The 24298-nt window shown below is 41.0% G+C and overlaps 1 long non-coding RNA gene across 1 annotated transcript in view; it reads left to right on the top strand.

Moving 5' to 3' along the window:
* Nucleotides 1–24298, top strand: part of LOC148135692 (uncharacterized) — a 404329-nt gene that overhangs the window by 226484 nt on the left and 153547 nt on the right. Inside the window, exon 6 of the long non-coding RNA XR_015754929.1 lies at nt 9866–10012. This is a non-coding gene — a long non-coding RNA (uncharacterized LOC148135692). The remainder of the gene's footprint in view (nt 1–9865; nt 10013–24298) is intronic.

Consider the following 24298-nt stretch of genomic DNA (forward strand, 5'->3'; position numbering starts at 1 on the left):
GAGAAGGAAAATCGACATTTCGGGCATAAGCCCTTCTTCAGGAATGAGGAGGGTGTGCCAAGCAGGCGAAGATAAAAGGTAGGGAGGAGGGACTTGGGGGAGGGGCATTGGGAATGCGATAGGTGGAAAGAGGTTAAGGTGAGGGTAATAGACCGGAGAGGGGGTGGGGGCGGAGAGGTCAGGAAGAAGATTGCAGGTCAAGAAGGCGGTGCTGAGTCTGAGGGTTGGGACTGAGAAAAGGTGGGGGGAGGGGAAATGAGGAAGCTGGAGAAATCTGCATTCATCCCTTGTGGTTGGAGGGTTCCTAAGCGGAAGATGAAGACGCCTGGAGCACCAACCCTCAGACTCAGCACCGCCTTCTTGACCTGCAATCTTCTTCCCGACCTCTCAGCCCCCACCCCCTCTCTGGCCTATCACCCTCACCGTAACCTCCTTACACCGATTGCATTCTCAATGCCCCTCCCCAAAGTCCCTCCTCCCTACCTTTTATCTTAGCCTGCATGGCACACCCTCCTCATTCCTGAAGAAGGGCTTATGCCCGAAACGTCGATTCTCCTTCTCCTTTGATGCTGCCTGACCTGCTGCGCTTTTCCAGCAACACATTTTTAAGCTCTGATCCCCAGCATCTGCAGTCCTCACCTTCTCCTGGGGTGGGGGAGTCCAGAACTAGAGGGCATAGGTTTAGGGTGAGAGGGAAAAGATATAAAAGAGACCTAAGGGGCAATGTTTTCATGCAGAAGATGGTACGTGTATGGAATGAGCTGCTAGAGAAAGTGGTGGAAGCTGGTACAATTGCAACATTTAAAAGGCATTTGAATGGGTATATGAATAGGACGGGTTTGGAGGGATAAGGGCCGGGTGCTGGCAGGTGGGACTAGATTGGGTTGGGATATCTATTCGGCATGGACAGGTTGGACCGAAGGGTCTGTTTCCATGCTGTACATCTCTATGACTCTTATGTAGTAATCCCTCATCTCGGATTGGCTGCCATGTGACCCAAGGACCAGGAATATCAAATCATGAACAACATGAAGCATGCAGGCTCATTACAATGTTTGAAATGCAAATCCTCACCTGGGAACTTGTTGCCTGTTTGGTCCTTGGCATGCCTCTACTGAAACCAAACATGCTGACGCAGAGGGGGCTTAGGGTTGGGAGTCACACTTTAAAACATTTTAATTCTCTAGGTACCTGTCTTACGGGGTCTAATTCATCCTTACACAACACTTCATACTCCATAACCACCTGATGAAGGAGCAATATTAGTGCTTCCAATTATACCTGTTGAACCATAACCTGGTGTTGTTTGATTTTTAACTTTGTACACTCCAGTCCAACACCGACATCTCCAAATTATAAACCACCCTTGTTTTTCTGGTAGTCACTTGCTTCCAGTGCTGATGCCAATGCATATGAACAAGGTAATTCATTAGCTTTCCGACAGTAACAATTTCTCCTTGATCATGCCACACTGCATTGGCTCAAGCTCTCTAAATATTTAGGAATTAATGGGATTGCATGCAAAAAGCTAGGTGAACTCAAAGTCCTGAAATGCAAATTGATTTATAGAATTATAGAAACCATAGAAATGATACACCACAGAAAGGGGCCATTTGACCCATCTTGTCCATGCTGACTCAAAGACACCCAGATGTCCTTTCTAATCCCACCTTCTTGCACACAGCTCATAGCCCTGTTGCTTATAGCACATCAGGTGCAGAATGAGGTACTTCTTAAATTAGTTCAGCGTGTCTGCTTCCAACATGAACCCAGGCAGTGAATTCCCATACCCATCACGCTGTGCAAAAAAGTTTTTCCTCCTGTCGCCTATAATCCACCTGCCACTTAGCTTGAAACTAGGGACCTCTGGTTTTTGAACTCTTTGCCAAGGGAAACAGGTTCTTCCTGTCTACTCTTCCCCCATCACAATTTTGTATATCTCAATCATGTCACCTGTGAGCCTTCACTGTTCCAAGGAAAACAACCCCAAACTCTTCAATTTCTGCTTGTAGCTGCAATTATTCAGCCCTGGCACATTTCAGTGAATGTTCTTTGCACTCTCTCCGGGGCAATTGCGTCCTTCCAAGAATGTAGTGGCTAGAACTGCATGCCATATTCTGATTGTGGACTCACCAGTGTCTTACAGAGCTTCGTTATTATATCTCTACTTCTACATTCTAGACCTCTCCCAATGAAGGCGAGTATTCCATATCACTTCTTAACAGCTTTATCTACCTGTGCGGAAGCATACATGTACATTTATGATTTTCACTTTAAAACTTTCACAGAAATATTAATGCTCTGCATGAAATGAGACTCAGCAGCATACAAGAATATAGTGACTTGAGATGAGGTGCACAGAACCCAAAAGGCAGCCCCTCAAGTTGATCTGGTTGTAAAAATGACTATTATAATTTTAGATTTTATAATGAAAAACATAATATTAAAAGTGACATAATCATGTGTCTCCATCAAACCTTCATAAGACCTCAATGAGAGGATAATATGCAACACTGGGCTTCAAATGTTTTAAAATTTTGAGGCTTTGTAGAGGACACCAAGAAATCAAATTTAAAAACTTGCCTTTGCTGCATCTCATTCAAACTCTCTCTCTTCTCAAAACTGCTGAATTTCTGACAGAACTTTGCAGCCTTGAAATACTTGTTGAAATATAGCGACTGTTGCAATGGCAGAAAGACACCGGCCAGTATTTAAACAAAAGCAGAAGTTGCTGGAAAATCTCAGCAGATCTGACAGCGTCTGTGAAGAGAAATCAAAGTAAATGTTTCGGGTCCAGTGACACTTCTGGGGACATCAATTTCTCTTCACAGATGCTGCTAGATCTGCTGAGCTTTTCCAGCAACTTCTGGTTTTGTTTCTGATTAACAGCATCTGCAGTTCTTTCAGTTTTTGCTTTTAGCCAGTATTTAAAACCAAACTCACACAAACAGCAATGTGATATTGTCCAATGTAGAGGATCCATTTCCGCTACCTACAGTCAGATCCCACCACCAGAGATATATTTCTCTTCCCACCCCTTTCAGCATTCCACAGAGACCATTCCCTCCGTGACACCCCCCCCCCGCCCCCCTCCCAGAAAAAACACACCCTCCGCTCCTAGCATCTTCCCTTGCCACCGCAAGAGGTGTAAACCCTGTTCCCTCACCTCCCTGTCACTTCCATCCAAGGCCACAAAGGATCCTTCCACATCTGGCAGAGATTCTCCTGCACCTTCAAACACCTCATCTACTATATCCTTTGCTCTTGATGTGGTCTCCTCTACATTGGGGAGACAGGGCTCCAACTTGTGGAACATTTCAGAGAACAACTCCGGGACACATGCACCAATCAATCGCCTGTGGCTGAACACTTCAACTCCCCCTCCCACTCCGTCAAGGACATGCCTCCTTGGTTCTTGGCCTCCTCCATGGCTAAGTGCAAGCCATCTGACACCTGGAGGAAGAATGCCTCATCTTCCGCTTTGGGACCCTCGAACCACATCAGATTAATGTCGATTTCACCAGTTTCCTCATCTCCCCTCCCCCCACTTTATTCAAGATCCAACCCTCCAACTTGGCACCGTCCTCTTGAACTGTCCTACCTGTCCATCTTCCTTCCCATCTATCCACTCCACCCTCCACTCTGACCTATCACCATCAAACCCCCACCACGTACATCTACCTACTGCACTCCGAGTTACCTTCCCCCCAGTCCCACCTTTTCCCATTTATCTCTCAGCCAGCTTGCCTCCCCCCGTGGCATTCCTGATGAAGGGCTTATACGCGAAACATCGACTCTTCTGTTCCTCAGATGCACTTAAAACACTGCTGTACTCCCTTCAAAACTAGAATGGATTGTCTGCCTTGATTTTGCACTCAAGCCTGAATGTGGGTCTTGAACCAAGAATCTTATGACTCAGAAGAGAGGCTACAAATTGAGCCATTGGACAAACATTTGATAGAATGCTTTCTGATTGCAGCAAATGTAGACATCGTGAAACATTTGTCAACAGTATCAAGAGCAATATCAATTAGCATTGTTAGGGAAATATTCAAAATGATTGGATGTACTAGGTTGAAGCAGTATGTGAAATATCTAAAATGACAGGAGAGAGCATCACAGCTGCAAAATTCAAGTGATTAAATCTAGACAAGAAATGTCTTGACAATGGAGTTTGCTGGCTACTGCATTCAGTTCCAGACTTGGTGGTGGAAGCAGGAACTATTGATTGACTTTGACTAGAAATCAGCTAATCGTAGTTTCAGGGAGGGTTTCTCTTTCCTGGTGAGCTATCTTCTTAAACATGCCTTAGTACCTATGCTCCATGCTCATATGACACCCCACTTGTCACAGGTAGAAGCACTGGCTAACACCAAAAACTCACATATTTCCTGGCTTTGGTATCATCTTTAAAGCTGAAAATGTGTTATTGGAAAAGCGCAGCAGGTCAGGCAGCATCCAAGGAACAGGAGAATCGATGTTTCGGGCATAAGCCCTTCTTCAGGAATGAGGAAAGTGTGTCCAGCAGGCTAAGATAAAAGGTAGGGAGGAGGGACTTGGGGGAGGGGCGTTGGAAATGCGATAGGTGGAAGGAGGTCAAGGTGAGGGTGATAGGCCGGAGTGGGGTGGGGGCGGAGAGGTCAGGAAGAAGATTGCAGGTTAGGAAGGCGATGCTGAGTTTGAGGGATTTGACTGAGACAAGGTGGGGGGAGGGGAAATGAGGAAACTGGAGAAATCTGAGTTCATCCCTTGTGGTTGGAGGGTTCCTAGGCAGAAGATAAGACCATAAGACCATAAGACATAGGAGCGGAAGTCAGGCCATTCGGCCCATCGAGTCCACTCCACCATTCAATCATGGCTGATGGGCATTTCAACTCCACTTACCCGCATTCTCCCTGTAGCCCCTAATTCCTTGTGACATCAAGAATTTATCAATTTCTGCCTTGAAGACATTTAGCGTCCCAGCCTCCACTGCACTCTGTGGCAATGAATTCGACAGGCCCATCACTCTCTGGTTGAAGAAATGTCTCCGCATTTCTGTTCTGAATTTACCTCCTCTAATTCTAAGGCTGTGTCCACGGGTCCTGGTCTCCTCGCCTAACGGAAACAATTTCCTAGCGTCCACCCTCTCCAAGCCATGTATTATCTTGTAAGTTTCTATTGGATCTCCCCTTAATCTTCCAAACTCCAATGAATACAATCCCAATGAGGCGCTCTTCCTCCAACCGTCGTGTTGCTATGGTCTGGCAATGGAGGAGTCCAAGGACCTGCATGTCCTTGGTGGAGTGGGAGGGGGAGTTGAAGTGTTGAGCCACGGGGTGGTTGGATTGGTTGGTCCAGGTGTCCCAGAGGTGTTCTCTGAAACATTCTGCAAGTAGGCAGCCTGTCTCCCCAATATCGAGGAGGCCACATCGGGTGCAGCGGATGCAATAAATGATGTATGTGGAGGTGCAGGTGAATTTGTGGCGGATATGGAAGTATCCCTTGAGGCCTTGGAGGGAAGTAAGGGGGGAGGTGTGGGTGCAAGTTTTGCATTTCTTGCGGTTGCAGGGGAAGGTGCCGGGAGTGGAGATTGGGTTGGTGGGGGGTGTGGACCTGACGAGGGAGTCACGGAGGGAGTGGTCTTTTAAACCTCATCTTTAAACCCCATCATATGTTCTCTAAAGCTCTAGCATTCTGCAACTGCCCTCACAGTTCCTGACAATTGCCCCAGACATGTTGGGCAGAAGGGCATTGGTCACCATTTTTACCAGTGGAGACCTGGAGAAACATGCAGTCGCTGCCCAAGGTGTGAGTTGAAGATGTTTATGATTGATGAAGGTTTAGAGAAGCAAGTGGCAAATCGAGTCATTAGGTTTTGGCTGTGGCTTTCATGCCAATAATTGTCATTGTCTGGTTTGTACCTGATGGTTGGAAAAATGGGAGGCAGCATATCAATAAGGTGAAATTATGTCTTAATAAATGTTAATGCACATCAATGTACCCAAAGAGGCCTTAGACTGCACACTGGCGACTATCAGGACTTAGCATACAAGACTTGGTTGGAAAATGGGACTTCTTGCTTACTAAGTGGAAAGTTCCTTTGCTGACTCTCTCTCACAATTCTCTCAACTTTCCCATCTTTGCTCACATCATTCAGGACCACGCTGTTTCACAATTCAACAGTAGATTTAATTGGAATGCAGAAGGCGTAAAATGGATCTGGTGACAGAGTGGGGGAATGTGATTCGGATTTTGTGTGCATGTGCAAGGCAAATGCTGGCATGAACTGGAAAGGCCAGTGGCGTCTCAATTGGTTACAACATCGGCATAAACTTCTGTGACCAGCAGTTAAATGTCCCCAGGCACTTTACTGGATGATAATCAGATACAATTTGCCACCAAGACAGAGGTAATTGTTCTGATGAAAGACCTGTTTATTTATACTGGTAGACCTGAATATTTTGAGCATTTCATGTTTATATTTAGGATACATCATGTCAGGCAATGAATGCGGGTGATGACACCAATGGGGGTGAGAGAAGACAAGTCTAAGAAGGGAATTCCAGAGCTTAGGGCTGATAGAGCTGAAGGCCAGAGTTGGAGGATTGCTGTGGCAGGCATGGAGATAGGGAGGAAACAAGGCCCCAAAGGGATTTGAGCATAAGAGTGACAATTTCAAAATAATGGTGCTCAGCAACCAGGCACAAAGGAGCATTTGGTAAACAGGACAGTTCGAATTTTAGATGATTTTTATTCATTTTTACACTGGTATAAATGAGCCAAAAAAAATTGACAAAGTGCCAGCCTTTCTTCCCATTTATTCATAAGAGATTTGTTAATAATAAATTGCTGTTCTGGATAATGTATGCTGCCTGGCACAGGCCTAAGTTATGTAGCTGTCTAAATTGTCAATTCACGCATATAATATTTCCCCATTTTGTAAACACAAATTAAAAGGTAGATCATGCAGACACACCACTCCCATTACTTCCTTTTCTACATTTAACAAGACAAATGGGAGCAGATATATAAAATTAATGAAGTAGTGGGATTTAATTAAGCATAATAGCTGTTATATGGGAGTCTAAATTCAATCAGTAACAATCAGTTTTGACCTTCGCCGGAAAGGAAAATTTGCATTTTCAGTGCCCTGTTCCATGTGTCGGAAATGTCTCAAAGTGCTTCATATCCAACAAGTTTACTTGGAGTGGAGTGGCTGTTATACTAACAGAGGTGACACAATTATTTTCCATTTGTCATCATGAGGGTGTGATCCCAAGTCAATTTAATTAAAATGTAAGTTAATTAAAATGTGGCTTCAAAAAATTCACTCCCAAAAACAAAACATTCAAATAGAATGGATCCTGCTGTTTATGATCTTCCCAATTATGAAGATCTAGTCTTCAAGGCAACAATGTTAGTACCTTCAGACAGTCTGCAACTAATATCAGGACAGCAGTCTGAAAAACATTGTCTGCACTTTTTAATAAGAGAGTGAAATAGCTTCCACCTACATGTTAATCTCTACATCTTCTGAGCCCCCTTTTCATGGCTTGAAAATCACTGTGACTGCTCAGTGAGGACTGATCGAGCAGGAGAACTGGGGTGCTGCTGCAATAACTTGGTTAACTGCTCCATGGCAGCCTTTGCTCTGTCAGACCTCAGGACCCCATACTCACTTATGGACACGACAAACTACCCCTCACCTTATACGATCACTTCTTGCCTTGGTTTGTCCAAGTGTCTTTATAACATTTAAACCCTGTAACACAGTGGTTATTGCTGTTAAATAAAGGGCCAGTGATTTGACCTCAAGTGCTGATCCTGTACCTTGCTCAAACATTGCCCGAATAGGTGTGCTTCATATTTTAGTGGTGGCCCAAGTCCAATGTCCAGGTGCAAATTGTGGAGCCACGGGTCAGGGCAAGTTGTAATGAGTGGAGTGGCAATCTGAATGAATGTCACTTGCAGGATGATTTGACCAACTGTTCCTTTGAATGACATGGTGGCTCAGTGGTTAACACTGTTGCCTCACAGCACCACGGTCCCAGGTTCGATTCCAGCCTCGGGCTGTGTGGGGTTTGCACATTCTCCCCGTGTCTGCATGGGTTTGCTCTGGTTTCCTCCCCCAATCCAAAGATGTGCAGGTCAGGTGAATTGGTCATGCTAAATTGCCCATAGTATTAGGCGCATTAGTCAGAAGGAAATGGATCTGGGTGGGTTCCTCTTCGACGGGTCGGTGTAGATTTGCTGGGCCGAAGGGCCTGTTTCCACACTGTAGGGAATCTAGTCTAATAGCTAAAGTTAAGAGTGTGGCACTGGAAAAGCACAGCAGGAGAATCAATGTTTTGGGCATTCCTGATGAAGGGCTGTTGCCCGAAGCATCGTTTTACCTGCTCGTCGGATGCTGCCTGACCTGCTGTGCTTTTCCAGTGCCACATTCTCCACTTTGATCTCCAGCATCTGCAGTCCTCACACTCTTATAGCTGTTGTTAGTGCTATGTGCAAACTTGCCTTTCATGTTTGCTTGTGAACACGATCTTCTGTTGGTGTATTATATTTTGTTTCAGAAAGAAGTGGAACAACTGAAATTGATAGCACCACTGCTGATGTAATCAACCAGCATTCACACATAAACACTTAACATCCGCAATGTAATATTACTTTTGCCACTGAATTTGATCTATTTGGATTATTAATACAACCTGGAAGTCAGATAGCTGACAATGATTTAGCTGATGGAGCAAAAAATGGAACAAAACAAAACGAATGTAATTTTCTTCTTTACTGTAATTTTGATACAGTTGCTGAATATAATGTTTTGCAACTGTAATTACATTTTAGATGGACACCAATTACAAAGAGGATAATTTTAAAATATTCTTGCTGCTATGTATTTATCGAGAATATTGCGTAGGTTCCATTAAACTTAAGTACCAATGTAGATATATGTGTTTTATTTATAGAAGGATTTTTCAGCTAGTTTCCTTCACTAGCCTTTAAGTTCTCCATTTAATGTTTAAGAAATTACTCTACTGTGGAGCACAAATCCAAAGGAATAGAGGTGAGAGAAGGGTCATAAATATATTCTCAAGAAAGAATTTCCAAATTGGTTCACCTAGCTCCAAGGGGAGAAATGCAAATTGCATAAAAATACCATTGAAATCATTGAAAAAAGTCACCAAAGAAATTCCTCCCAGATAAAAACTAAAATGTTGCATACCTTTTTCCCTATGTCAAAGGGTTTTAGTTGCCAATGTGAAATTTAGCTCACAACTTCAAACTCCAAGTTGTTTATTATGCAAGGTAAAAGTTTACCTTATTTCCTGATTCACAAATATTTCCCCAAATGTATTCATCATGCAGCATCAGATATTAATGTGTCTTCACTGTTCTGCACAAGTAATGACATGCAAGGTAAGAAGTTTCAACTGAATCTTGAAAACACTAACATCAAGGACATAGGAAAAATGTTCCTCTACATCAAAAAATTGGATCATTGTCTTTTGTTAGCAGTTCATTGAACGTTCTTGGACCTATCATGCCATTTTGCAGTACAGAGCCTCCTTTTAGTCTTGCCACAGAGTCTTTTGCTGCAGAGTGTATATATTCTATATAAAGCTCCCTGTCTGATGAATATGGCTCAAGACAACTTGTCATTACCAGAGGCACTTCAGATTTGTTATTAGAGCTTTACTGTGTTCCAAAAAATTTCTTTTGCCTTTAGTGACTGTGACAATTGCAGGAAGGACAGCATGAACTCTGCTGAACTTGTAAGTTCCGATTATTTCGTGTATTGCTGTTTTGTCACGATTTCTTCGTAAATTAAGTTGATTGGTGGTAACATTAATGTGTCAAACCAATAGCTTGCATGTGATTTCAGGTGAAATACATGTGGACTTTGTGACGAATGACTTGAAAAGTAAAGATGTCTTTCCTGACTGCACAAGTTTGTAAACACTTTATTGAGGAGTCAAGCAGGAGTGGCAACATCAAAATGACACAGCTCAGAAGTTGAATATCTTCCAAGGTATGCGTGGGTTGTACGTATGTTGTTTCTACTCCAGTTGATATTTATTGTTGACTGCATATTATTGTGGATGAAGCTGTTGTGTTTTTGAGTATACGTTCGATCGTTATGATTTTATTCCTCTTACAGTAAGTGACACAGATTCAAGTAACTCTGAGTCTATTCCCCTTGTGGTAGGTGACACAGATTCAAACAACAGTGAAGATCTTATGCAATCATATTTTTATCATTGTATGCTTGCTTAAAGAGATAACTTACAACTATTTGGTGATGAGTATTAGATTTTGTGAAAAGTTAAATTCATTTGCAATTATTCAATACCAAAACATTGCTTCATGCAAACTCTTCCTTTTGACAAATACTTGGGTGACCTAATCATTGATGTAATTTTGCAACTGAACTCATGGTAAACAGTCGACTGTTTGCAAGAAAAATATACAACACAGCAAAACATTGGAATTTATGTTGGACACATCAAGAGAAATGAGGCTGTATGAGGTGTGAAATATCTCATCCGCAAGACAATATCCTTACACCTCTCTTTTAGCTCCCCACAGAATACATTTCTTGATTGTTCCCTTTGCTACACATAATTCAGTTAACTAAATTTTCAAGCTGCATCTCAGGTAATGCTTTCAAGTTGCCTTGCTAAGGAAAGTCAGAAGGATCTTTCTCAGCACATGAAAGTGGTGATTAAATGTCTTCTCCCATGGTGATCCAAGTTTTCCCACAAATGTTAAATCCCTACGATTATCTTAGTTGAACTAAGTTACTCAGTGGCTCTCCATTGAACAGAGGAGTGACAATGATTTGAGGGCAAAAGAAAATGTTGGCTGCTCCTTCAAATTTACACTTGATAAGAAGCACAAAAGGAGGTGCAAGGGTTTTGTCTCATCATTTTGGTTGGGGGGGGTGGGGTGCAGGGGGAAGCAAGTCACAGGACAGAGTGCTTTCTTCAGTTTTCAAAGTATCATGGAACAACTGACAATCACGATTTGGAAACAGTGTTCATGGATCTCTCTCTTACCATCTGGCAAGTTGGATGTTCTATAGTCAAGAAGACATCAAAGAATATTTGAGAAAATATACTGTTGTGGATTCATGTGGGACCTGACATGTGACAAAATTGGATTCTCTAGTTCAGCCAGGTTTACTCAAAGTGGGCTAAAGTGAAAAAAAAACATTCATGGCTGTTAAGGTAACTTTCACAATCATTGCATCCTAACAGGCTAAAATTGTTGAGGTTTTGCACACTGAATGATATTGATGATTGGGAATGGAAACTGGATGTGTTCAATTTTATTTTCCATGGAGAAACCTATTGACTCTGTTTCTCGGCCATAACCTATGTGCTGAAGAATTGAAATTTCAAGCTGCACTCTGTTCAATGCAATCTAGTTGCTCTGTCAAAGCAGGTCAGAAGTTTCTCTCCAAGGATATGAAAGCAATGATTGAATGTCTGCTTAGAAACAAAGCACAAGTCACCACTAAAGTTGAAAAGAATAGAAAAGTGGAAGAATCATTAAGTAGTATCACAAGTGTGGATTTTAAAAGGTCGAAGACTTGAGTCTTATTTTTGTGCTGAAACCCAGGAATTACTTGACAAATGGAAACCATTTAAACATACGAGTTGGAAACTAATATTAATGAGGCTACTCAGAGAGAAATTTACTGCCCTAGACTGCTCATACTTGAACATCAAAGGATAAATAATGTTTCAAGAAATTGCCAGCAAACTTTTTATTAACTGGCAGCGATGGGATAAGGAGAATGCCAGTTGACCAAATATTCCAGATAATCAAGAGGCACACACAACCGAAGTAAATCCTGACCAAGCAAAGCTGCCACACATCAACATCTCTCAAAATATCAACGTAAAAACATAACCCACCTCCTAACATTATTGTAAAAAATATAACCCACCTCCTAACATTAATGTAAAAACATAATCCACCTCCTAACATCAATGTAAAAACATAACCCATCTCCTAACATTAATGTAAAAATATCACCCACCTCCTAAAATCAATGTAAAAACACACAATAAATAATAGAAATGTAATGTGGCGGGTATATACATGGCTCTGTTATAGCATAAATACTTGGGCAAAGTGACGGAAATGGTATTTGAGATATTTTTGCTGATTTGTCAGGAGTGCCACAAACAAAGTTTGCTGTACCATCACCTTGCACTGATTGTAGGTTCATGTGTGACTCACCAAGTCACTTGTCTTCCGAGTGCAGTATAGAATGCTTATTTTCAGCATATTTTATGTTCTATTTTCCCCGAAGAATGCACAGCATGTGAGATTGACAGAACCTTTGGGTCCGATAAAAAAATCAGTTCAACATAAAATGTCTGATGTCATGTAAAATTATTTGCCTAAATCACAGACTAAAACCTTAATTTTAGGTTGTCAACATTTCAACAAGACCTGTTTCTCATACCCACTTATCAATAGTACTTAAACTCAGCAGTGTGCATTAAGGCAAGACCTGGAGATTTAAACTTGTGTCACAAATGTTCCTATGCAAAGCTTCTCTGACCTGTGAAAATTATGAAAGCATGTCATACTTTACCTTAGCTTGGAAAGTTTTTGGCCTTGGAAAAGTTGGTGACGTTTTGTCAATTTTTCAGTTCAGTAAAATTTTGGCAAATTTGTACTCTGACAAATCTGTAAATTGTCAGATGAAGGGGAAGTTCTAGCAACTGAGAAATCCCACAGCTTCAATGCTCAGAGAAAGAATCAAGTGTAGTCAGAAATGTTGCTGAGAGACTTCATCTCTGCACAGGTGATTCTGTTGATGATGTTGTAATCTCTGCAATCACATGTTGAAAACTCCAGTATGTTTAATTAGACACGGCAACTAGCGTAATTGACACAATGTTTGCATGCTTGATCCAGAAGAAAACTCCAAATTCCCAGTAGCAGTACACAGTGGCAGGTTTAAACTCCTCCAGAAAAGGTTAGCCAACCAAGGGCTGTGATCTTGAGACATGAGCTGTAAGCATTGAACTAAACAAAAGGTGTCAGTCAGTAGATGGCACGAGAATGTCTATTCAGTGTCATTCACCAGGTTATCAAAGCAGGAAGTGACCTTTATTTCAAGTGTTGGACACTGGGATATGCTTGGTGGATCTCAGTAGTAATTTTAGAATATAGAACATAGAACATAGAACAACACAGCGCAGAACAGGCCCTTCGGCCCTCGATGTTGCGCCGACCTGTGAACTATTCTCAGCTCCTCCCCCACACTGTCCCATCATCATCCATGTGCTTATCCACAGATTGTTTAAATCTCCCTAATGTGGCTGAGTTAACTGCATTGGCATGTAGGGCATTCCATGTCATTACCACTCTCTGAGTAAAGAACCTGCCTCTGACATCTATCTTAAATCTATCATCCCTCAATCTGTAGTTATGACCCCTCGTACAAGCTGACGTCATCATCCGAGGAAAAAGACTTCTACTGTCTACCCATCCAATTCTCTGATCATTTTGTATGTCTCTATCAAGTCCCCTCTTAGCCTTCTTCTTTCTCACGAGAACAGTATCCTTCAATATCCTTGGACAAGTTTTAGCTTAAGAGGCATAAGACATACACAACCTTGATGAAAACATTACGTTCCAGCCCAAGGCTCTGGTAGACTAAGCAACATAAATATGTCAACATTCTTTCCAGGCTAAAATGCAGATATCTTTTGATGCACCTTGTGCTGTATTGATCAATTTATCATTCAAGTAATGTGGACGCAATAAAATCAAGACCTTCCCCAAGAATCAGTGTCATTGAAGAAATCCCGGGGCAGTGAAAGATGACAATAATTGCACTTCCTCAATGAAAGTCTTCTTGTCATGCTTTCATTATGTGAGGTTTAACTGTAATCCCACACTAATTCAAATATGCTTAATTCAGCTGATCTGTAACTAATTTCTTTTCAACAAAAAAATCCCAACTTTGCTGTGTTATTTATGATCCATGTTGCTAATTTTAGATAGCTCAATGTTTTAAAGATTAGAATACATGGAATTGCATGCACCACTGATTAGTCTATTCCTGAAACTCAGAGCACAGATCGGCCTGTTTCATATCTGGCACTAGCCATAACTCAGCCATGGATTCATGAGCTCGCTTACTTTCTGATACTGTATTTTGAAAATTGGTCCATATTTTATCTGTTCACCTGAATACCTTTGTGTACACGGACATGAAATCATTACCCTTTTCTGTACCTTTGTTTTTCTCACTCACTAAACAGTCAAGTTTGCCTGAGGGCTCAAAATCTTAAATTAGGTGATTAAAGATCTGGTGTTTTAGTTTAAATAAAACTCATGCTGCAATTTTCACAATAGGCACGCAATGTACATTTTCTTCTTCCATTACCACTTAAATGAACAAGTAATGAATGTTTATTTATTAGACCTGGAGTTGGTGTTTAACAGTGAGCTTACAAAATGTAATCTACGTTATTTTGGATTCGAGCAATAATGCAGCTTTAAGTAGGTTGATTTATATATTGCCATTTCATGATAATTAGGGTCATGCTGTCCTGAAGGCTTTCCATTTGGCATTCTGCTGCTTGTGTACATATATCATTTTCATTACATCTTTGCACTGATAGGTATGGTTACACACCATTAGCTACAAAGGAATCGAAAATATAATTCAATGGGCTGCATTCACTGCAAATGTACAAGATTAACTCTGAAGAATCAGTGACTTTATCAGGAAGGGGTGAAGGAGAGAAATCCCAACCAGTATACTTGAAGAAGGACTGATACGGTTTCCTTTCACTGCTACTTTAAATGAGATTCCCATCAGTTTATTAGTAAAATGGTAAAACTCTTAAAAAAGCAAACACAAAATCTGACACACAAGAACATAATAGGATACTGAGTTGGCCTTGTGGCCTCATATGTTTGCTCTGCCATTTATTAAGCTCATGGGTAATATTTTATCTCAATTTTGCATTCTAGCACAATTTTGATATCCTTTGTGTCTAAAAGTCTACCACTCTCCATCTTGAATGTAGACAACAGCTGATCATCCATAACTGTCAGGGGGAATGAATTCCACAAAGTCACAATCACTTGACTGAAGGAATTTTACCTCATCTGAGTCTTACGTATAACAAAAAAACCAACTGAAGTGTAATTGATGGAAAGTCAACTGCTCGTACAGTACTTTTGCTCACAAATACACCAACTTTGCTCAGTACTTTGCAACCATGACCAACATTGTACATGTAAGTAGTTCCAATACGAGACACATTTCTAACTATTACATTGTTGTTGAACTAACAGGAAAGTATTTTGTACAAGTACGATCATTTCACAGAGTTTGCTCTGAAGTATATAATTTGTTGAGTGAAAATGTTCAATGTTTTTGTTTTTCTTAAGCTTGTGTGTTCCTTTCCATTTTTAAGTTGCAATTCATCTGGTCCAGATCAAAAGGACTTAGATTCAGTTCCTACATCTTTCTTTTCTTGAAATGAAGCTCAAGAAAGAATAAATAAACACGGTAAAGAACTTGAGCAATGAAACCGAAAATTATTGTTTTCACTGAGACCAATCCTTGGTAAACTGGGATTTGCCATCCTGCCTATAACTGACGCAGATCTGTAAACCAAGGGTCAGTGCCCTGAAAGTGATGTTTGATTTCCTATAAGTAGGGATTAGCAGTCAAAGAGATTACAGGGAAGCTTTGGAAATTCTTCAGGCACTGAACAGTCTTTAAAAGCCACATTAGGGATATTTGACTTGACATCTTGCAACTGTAATGAGCAAGGCAGAAGCAAAATCAAGTTCAAAGCTGGATGCCTGTCCTTCAGTGTCACAGCAGAATGTTTGTTTTTCTCTCTCAGTTTTGCAAGTAAATACTATTAAGAATTCTAATCATGACGACAAAGAAATTTCATAAAATGTTCCTTTTCCTTGTACACACATAGTCTGGCATAATGGCAGAACCCAGTTACAATTCCTCAGTGCTATTTAAGCAGAAACTAATCTACAATAGAAAAAGGTTCTGTGATATTAACATTATGATGTGAATTACAATTGACTTTGACATTCACTTGACCTCAGCAAAAATGTTATTTCTTAACTTCCTTGCTGAATTGGTTTCTGAAAAATCTTCAGAGTACAATTTTTCATTTCATACGTCTCCTGAAGAGTTAATATGTGCTTACAAACCTTTATCCTGATTCAGAAATACAAGTTGGAAGTGACATTTATACAGGAAAAGTTGTCAAGGACGAAAGAAGATGGCATTAGCAGCCTTTTGCTGAGGGATATTTGCTGACCAGGCCATCTGGAGGATTTTGATGCTTTGTTTTGTTAGTGAGCTCTTTTATTTTCCATTTGAAAAAGCAATTAGAGCTTTGGTTTAACAATTCATTTGCAAACCTAAGAATTGCATTGGTACATTCACACTGGTACATCCTGGTATGGAATTTTGATCATGAGGACAATCTTAGAAACTGAAAATCTCCCACTCTAATCAAGTGAACAATTACATCTGTTTGTCTGGAATGGACACAAAGTGGAAATTTAGTGTGAGCTATATTGAGAGCGGGAGTGCTGCAATATTTAGGGGATTTTCACTCTTGGTGGTCTTTAGAGATCAGGGATGCATTTGGTGAACAGGGGAGACAATTTGCCTTCAGCCATTCCCACACAACATGAGTATCTTTATCATGTCACACATGGTGCATGAGAAGTGACCCAATGACACTTGCAGTTCATCACAGAATATTTTGTGATTTTTAAGCAGCAAGTTATGATTCCAGAGCTCCTTTGCAGTGTAGAGCCCCCCACCCCACTCCACCCCCCCCCCCCCCCCCCAACTTGAATCTGTAGCATTTTATCTCCAGTGGAAGAAAGTGAGGACTGCAGATGCTGGAGATCAGAGTCAAAAAATGTGGCGCTGGAAAAGCACAGCAGGTCAGGCAGCATCCGAGGAGCAGGAGATTCAACGTTCATCAGGAATGTGCTGTGCTTTTCCAGCACCACACTTTTTGACTTATATCTTTAGTAAGATCATGGCTTTTTAAATAATAGGTTTGAAGATTCTTCATGAAGCCTCACAGAGGTTAAAATCAAAAGTGTATGTGAGACTTAATGTTCTATAGAACTGTGAAGATGAAGAAGAAAGATGGGGAAAAGAGAGAGCTAAAGATACAAAGAAAAATGGGAATAGATCAAAAATCAAAAAGATGCTGAAGATTTGAAAACGGATGTTGCCAGATATGGAAGGTTTGAGTTATAAAGAAAAGTTGGAGTGTAAGTGTTGAGAGGCAACCTGACAGAAGTTTCTAAAGTTAAGAGAGTTATCGTTGGAGTTAATGGAAAAAGGGATTTAGTTAGGTACATGAATAGGAAAGATTTGGAAGGATATTGGCCAGGAACAGGCAATACTTTCATTTGGGATGACATTCATCACAGACTGGTTGGACCGAAAGGTGTGTTTCCGTGCTGTATGTACATATGGCTCTGAAGAATACACAGAGAAACAGAGTGATTGTTTCAGGTCTATTACCTTTCCCAAATCATGTCTGAAGGGAGCTGATTTTACACCATTCTCTTTGAGCAACTGTTCCAATTGTAAGGAGGTGCCAGTTTTCTACTTGCAATACGAAATACATCTCTTTCACTTTCAATTAGCAACAAGTATTGCAGTGTCACTTCAACTGTACAAGAAAAACCTGCAGCTGTCATTCATTACTCCCTCTGACATTTAACAAGAAAACCCAGTACTCCTTCAGTTTGGGAGCCTTTTACATATATTAAGACAATTGAATGCCACAAGTCAGTGGCACATTGGTGAAACACATTTTGCATAAGAAATACTTAATCAAGAGGCAAGATGTTGAGAGAGTTAAGCACATTTTCATGAGAGTTGGTTCAGGTTAACTTGAAATATCAATTGAGTGGCTTGTGCATCAGCCCAACTCGACCTCTGATAACAAAGTACTCGACTTATTGACAAGCCAAGTAAAAGCACCATTGAATCACCAATAAACTCTCGGCAAGGTAATTTTTCAACCTTAATACAGTATTGGTTGTTGAAATGAAGGGGAAAAAACATGCAAAGCTCAAAGGCTGCAAAATCATCATTGTTATTTGTTGTTACATGTGAGACCACACAGGGATTTCAATTTTTATTTGAAGAGAGAGCCTTCCTAGTCTGTGTAATTAGTTTAGCTATGTTGCTCACTTCACAATGAGGAAATACAAACTTACAGTGAAGAACATGTTGCTCAACTTAACCTTGCACAATTGAATGTGAGAAACTTGCAGAATCAATAGGTATGAGAAAAATATGACAAACAAAATAAATGCTCTCACTTCTTCGATTGGAACTGCACAAACTCAAAACAATGAACAGCGTTATGATTGTTTTATTGAGATTCAGTTGAAATGACAAAATTCACATAAGCTCTACCTTTAATTGACATTTGTTTGATATTTTTCCATTGCATTGGCTTTGATATAACTGGCTGTGTTTCACCAAATGAAATTACTGTATTTTAAGATGCGCTTTTCAGAAAGCTTCAATTCTTTCATCATGTGAGAAAGAGGCAATTATTACCTCATAGGAACAGGGTTATTAAAAAAAATGATGCTTTTAACTGTTGTAAAATAATACAAAAAAGTGCTCCAAAACTTAAGTCTTGCCTTTCAGTTACTTTTGCCTTTCAGTTACTTTTGCCTTCCACACTGTATCATTTAGTGTTTCCTTTATTGGAGTTCAGACTTTCAGAATTAAAATGTAAATTGACACTGATTTTCATTTGTTTCCACTTTCCTATCTCATCTTCCTTTTCAATAACTTTCTAACAGTCTCCTATTTCACTGCATCTTTGGTCGCCTCAACGTAACTACTCCTGCTTTGCCTGCTCAGTATCATACAATTTGTTCTAAGTAATCTTACAGCCTTTTATTTTGTTAAAGAGGCTGCAAAAATGCAAGGAAGATGAGATCATATTTTGATCTTATGTCTGTCCTGTGCAAATGCTGTGCAGAATAGCAGCTGCCAGGAAATTGCTGATGAATGGATTTACTTTTTAAAATGTGTTTTTTTCAAAACATACGTACAGAAGCATTTGCATGACTTTCAGGTCATGGATAGGCTGACCGTAGTTAACCTAAATGTAACTGAAAGGAGTTGAGAAGTTGAAGCTGTCTGTCTTGCACTCATGATGTGGAGGTGCCAGTGTTGGACTGGGTGGACAAACTTAAAAATCACACAACACCAGGTTATAATCAAACAGGTTTATTTGAAAGTACAAGCTTTCGGAGCACTGCTCCTTTGTCAGGCAGCTAGTGGGCTGGATCATAGGACACAAAATTTACAGTCCTGCACTCAGCAGAAGGAAGGTGCAACAAACAGACTTTCAAAAGAGATACCATTTCATACATATTGAGAAGAGGATACTGATTGGTTGAACCATAATTAGCATGAAGGTGTAGCAATTAACTGTCAATCTTAATTTTCAGACCAGCCAAGTAGATTCTGATTGGTGACAATGTTGCCGTGAGGATGGAGTGGAGATTGGCTGTGTCTCTTCCATTTGTTTTGTTGACATAAGCAGGGTATTGAATCATCTTGAATGTCACATTTAGCCCAGAAAAATATGTCACATTGGATGTTCTTTTCTGAGGCTGTCGAACATGGGCTAGTCTTCTCTTTCTGCTGTTTAAGTCTGAACTGTCAAGAGTACCTAATTAATTAAAGATTGCTGAAAATTTATAGGTATATACATTGACGGTTACACATAAATAGAATTGCATGCGGAAACTTGTCACCATTGTGCTTCATGATGACATGCAATCTATGCTCCTCACCAGCGGATCCAGAACAGATGAGTACAAACTGGCGTCAAGCTAGACTGCATCGTCACACCACTGCTTTTCTTCATCGTCCTTACTGCAACACTCCATGCCATCTCCATGAAGGTCTCTGATGGAGTGGAGCTAACATACAGGATGAGTCAGAAACCAATCAGCCTTCGATACATGCAGGCCAGAACCCAGACTACCCCAGCTTTGAGCTGCAGTATCCAGACAAGACTCGTGTGTGCGCACACTCAGAGGCTAAGATGCAAACTATCATAGGCGCATTCAACAAGATGTATAGGAGAATGGGCCTCAGAGTGAACGCCTGGAGAACAGAGGTTATTTACGAGCTCAGTCCAGCCACACAACACTGTCTGACAATCATAAAAATCTATAGTGAGCCCCTGGACAACATGGGTCATTTCCCATACCTCAGGCGCATCCTCTCAGCACAAGCAAATATTGACTATGACTTTCATGTGCCAGTGCGGTCTTTGATCACCAAAAGAGCTGTGTGTTCCAAGTGCTCAAACCCAGCACTAAGTTCATGGTCTGTAGACCAGCCATGGTCCCTACCCTCCTAAACGATTCGGACACCTAGACCATATCTAACAGACCTCAAACCCCTGGAGAATTGCCAACAAAAGTGGCTTCTGCAAATTAATTGGGAAGATAAATGCAACAATGTGATCATCCTTTCCCAAGCCAATATCCCCAGTGGCTACACAACCAGCTGCAGTGGGCAGGCCACATTGTCCACATGCCCAACACAAGTGCTCTACTCTGACTTTGGGAAGCTATCACAAGGTGGGGGCAAAGGAAACACTGTAAGGACACCCTGAAAGTCTCCCAAAGCAAATGCAGTGTCCATGTCACCAGATAGGAAATCAGTTTCCTTTGAATGCACAAACTGGAGGAGAAGCATCTGCAACCCCTTTGAAGACCAAGTGGAACACAGGGAATCCAAGTGCAAACAGTGGAAAGATAGTGCACCATCCAGAGTATTCCATCCACCTGCCTCAGTGAACACCACTGCCCTATCTTTGGCAGATCTGCAGATCTAGGATTAGACAATTCTGCTGCCGCAGAAACCCTTCCCCCATCCTTGACCACGAGTGACTGCCAAGGAAAGAAGAGGATAGCTGTATAATTTTACACAACGGTGGGTAGGTCGGATTTTACCACGTGGGTGTGGAGCTGGAAAGGATTATTGTTTGAGTTCCCGTTGTGGTATTGTCTAGGGCAGGTTAGGAGTTGGATAACACATCCAAAGTCCAGTTGACCCATTTTACCAGCACCTGGTGAATGCTTGCCACCTGCAAACACTGCCAAGCAGCGCCCTCAGCAGGTTACAGGATGAAGTGGGGGCCTCCTTTATAGGTATTCCTTGGCTTAGAGAGGGACCCTCCTGACAGCAATGGTCAGTCCACTGCTACAGTGCCACCTGTTTCTCAGCAACCAAATCTCAATCTCACATCTTCACGAGGTCTGCCTGACTGGTCGTGCAATCCCAGATCCTACCAACCTGACTTTGAAGGCTCACAGTCTTGGAAATACCATCACCTTATTGGTGTAGCCCAGCATTGGCTGCCAGGGGCATTGAGATTGCTGAGCTTTGCAGCCTTTGCTTCAGCTGGCAGGACTTGTGGGGTGTGCCACTGTCCTTAATTTAGCCTCTTTAAATCTTGTGATGATGAATTATTTTTCCTCTCGACAAAATGGAGTTGCTACATGTTTAAAAATTAATTATGGAACAGTTTTAAATATTACCAACATTTATGTCTCCTACTTAATTGAAATGAAAGAGAAATAATTAGGTGCATTTTCAATTTGGATCTTGCAATTAAGAACTTAGTCCACATATATGATGCTGGGATATTGTATTTTTATGTTTGAATTAACTGTTAACTCCATAAATGCATCAGGAATTGCATGTGCCTAATGGAATTTCTCTCCCATAATAAGGATCAGTCAAACCTTACATATTAGTGAATCAACCATGGCAATAAAGTCAAACTAAATTAGGCATCAAAAAGAATTGAACATTAAAGGAAAACACACTAATCATGAGCAAATAGTGATATTTTTTAATTGAATAAATAATTGGAATATATCAGTGGTTGACAGTAATTGGAATTTCTGACATGCGCGTATTTTGAAATGCTATTTGCTTGTCAATGCTGAAAAACAGCCTTGACTCATGGAGGCCCCTGTGATACTGAATGAGATGGAGTTGTCAGTAATAAGTTTAATTCAGCTTTGGTTGAAGCGGATTTCCTCTTTATTTGAGGAACTTGATTTTTTTTTCTGCTCTGATGCCTCTTGTGTCTTATCTCGAGTGGCTGAAGCTTACTTTTTTTTGACTAAGTCCAAGTTGCATCTTATTTTTTTGAGTGGTTTTTCACCGTGGGACTTAGAAATTTTTCTCACCGTATCAATCACAACTGATTTCTGCCCCACCTTAACATGCGCAATTGCTGGAACAACAAGCCACTCAGTAGATATCTGCCAAAAGACTGATACCCCTTGTGCCTGCAGCATCATTGAAAGGCTGATAAGCATACTTAGAGGCAATGGCAATCTGGCATCACCCTCACTGGCAATGTCATGGCACAGCAGCCCACAGGACATTACCACAAACTGCTCAGCATCCTCACTCTGCATGCAATGAAATGATGGCCAATTAATTATAGCTGAGCTTTGCAAATAGTTGCTTCACGTATTTCTTGGATCAAGACCCAATATCCAGTAAATGTTGAACCAGCGCTTTTGCCCATCAACCTGATGTTTACTCCACTCAGCCGAAACATTAGTGCCGACCATTCTCGAGAAGCACTCCATGCCGAGAGAGGGGAAAGTGATGGCAGGGAATGCAGCTAATAGTAGGCACCATCAGTAGTGGGCTCTGCTTGGATGCCAGGTACTGCCCCAAAGCTTTCATTGCACCCTATTACTTCGCACCACCCTGTCAGCCCATTTACACCGATCGTCTCGTGAAAAGGCATATCACATTGAACTTCACATACAACTGTCCACCTTGACCTCTGAATTCCAGCATTAAATCTACTCTGCTCACCCTATGGAGGTTGTGATGGTGGGCACTGTCAATAACCCTCACCCCATAGCCTGCCATGTCCTCTGATGCTGTTCTGTAAAACTCCTTCACCTTGTGATTTTCCCCATTACCGTTAGCACGCAATTAATATCAAAAACATTGATGAAGTGCTGTGTTGTGTTGTCAACAAGGCGGTTAACAAACAATAAACTCCATTAATTGGCAACTTGCTGCTTGTTAGTGAGAATCAGAAAAGATGGCGCAAGTTGCTCCCAACGTTGCGATGGGATTCACTGGACTTCTCATCAGATTCAGCAACACATTTCACCCCGGCCCACACCACTCACAACCCAATAGGATTCTTCCCTGTGTTTACTGGCGGTTAAATTGGGCAAGGCAGTGCCTCTTTTTCACTTACCTCTTGCCCTCTTTAAGGCTCAAAACAGAGGTTGAACCCTTCTGTTAATTAAAATCAAACACCCAGAAAAGCTCACTTCACCTTGTAATTTGCTAAAGGTGTGAGTGAGTGAGTGAAAGAGAAGTCCTAATTTCCACTATTTAAAGAAAAATAACAATTTATTTTCCGAACTCTACTAATGAACACTAAACAAAACTATTAACAAACAGAACACTCTTTCGCCTCACTATCCCTTAAGTAAACACAATTCTATTAACATGCTGTTCCAGTAACACAATTATTAAACATTATATTACCTTAATCTCAAGTCCACACAGTCTCTTGTGATGTCTTCCTTCTGGTCTTCTAATTCTGTTGGCTTCTCTCTCCTGCTTTTTATTGCAAATATTTTTAAAGGTACCTTTTGATAGATAGTGCCTTCTGAAATTTATTTGAGAGCAAGATGTTTATGTCTTTAGATGGCCTTTGCTCTCTGGTTCTCCGGCAGTTGCTTTGACCAATGTTCAAAATGCCTGTGTTTTTTATACCCCCAACTATGTTCCCTCTCATTGGTCCAATGTTGTCAATGCAATCAATTCACACTCAATTGGGTTTTAGTATCCAGAGCATAATTTAAATTAATTGATTAAATTTGAATTGTCAAAACAGCAACCAAAACTCAGGTATCCATTTAACAGTCACTTGTTACTTATATCTATTTTGGAATAACACGTCTCGTAGCTGTTCTGTTCTGGCAGCTGTGGCTGTATTTCAAATTTACTTTAAAATTCAGAAAATGCTTTCTGTCTCAAAGTGAGCAGAGACTCTTTCGACTTCATAACAACAGCAAACAGGATGAATTCACACACCATCTGGGGAATGACACACAGGATATTGCCAGGAATGGAGGATTTGAGTTATAAGGAAAGGCTGGATAGGCTGGGACTTTTTTCACAAGAGCATGTGAGGTTGAAAGGTGACCTTATAGCGATCTA

This window comes from Chiloscyllium plagiosum, unplaced genomic scaffold, assembly GCF_037043375.1.
Source record: "Chiloscyllium plagiosum isolate Xiang-an unplaced genomic scaffold, Cpla_swu_hap1 HiC_scaffold_48, whole genome shotgun sequence".
Lineage (NCBI taxonomy): Eukaryota > Metazoa > Chordata > Chondrichthyes > Orectolobiformes > Hemiscylliidae > Chiloscyllium > Chiloscyllium plagiosum.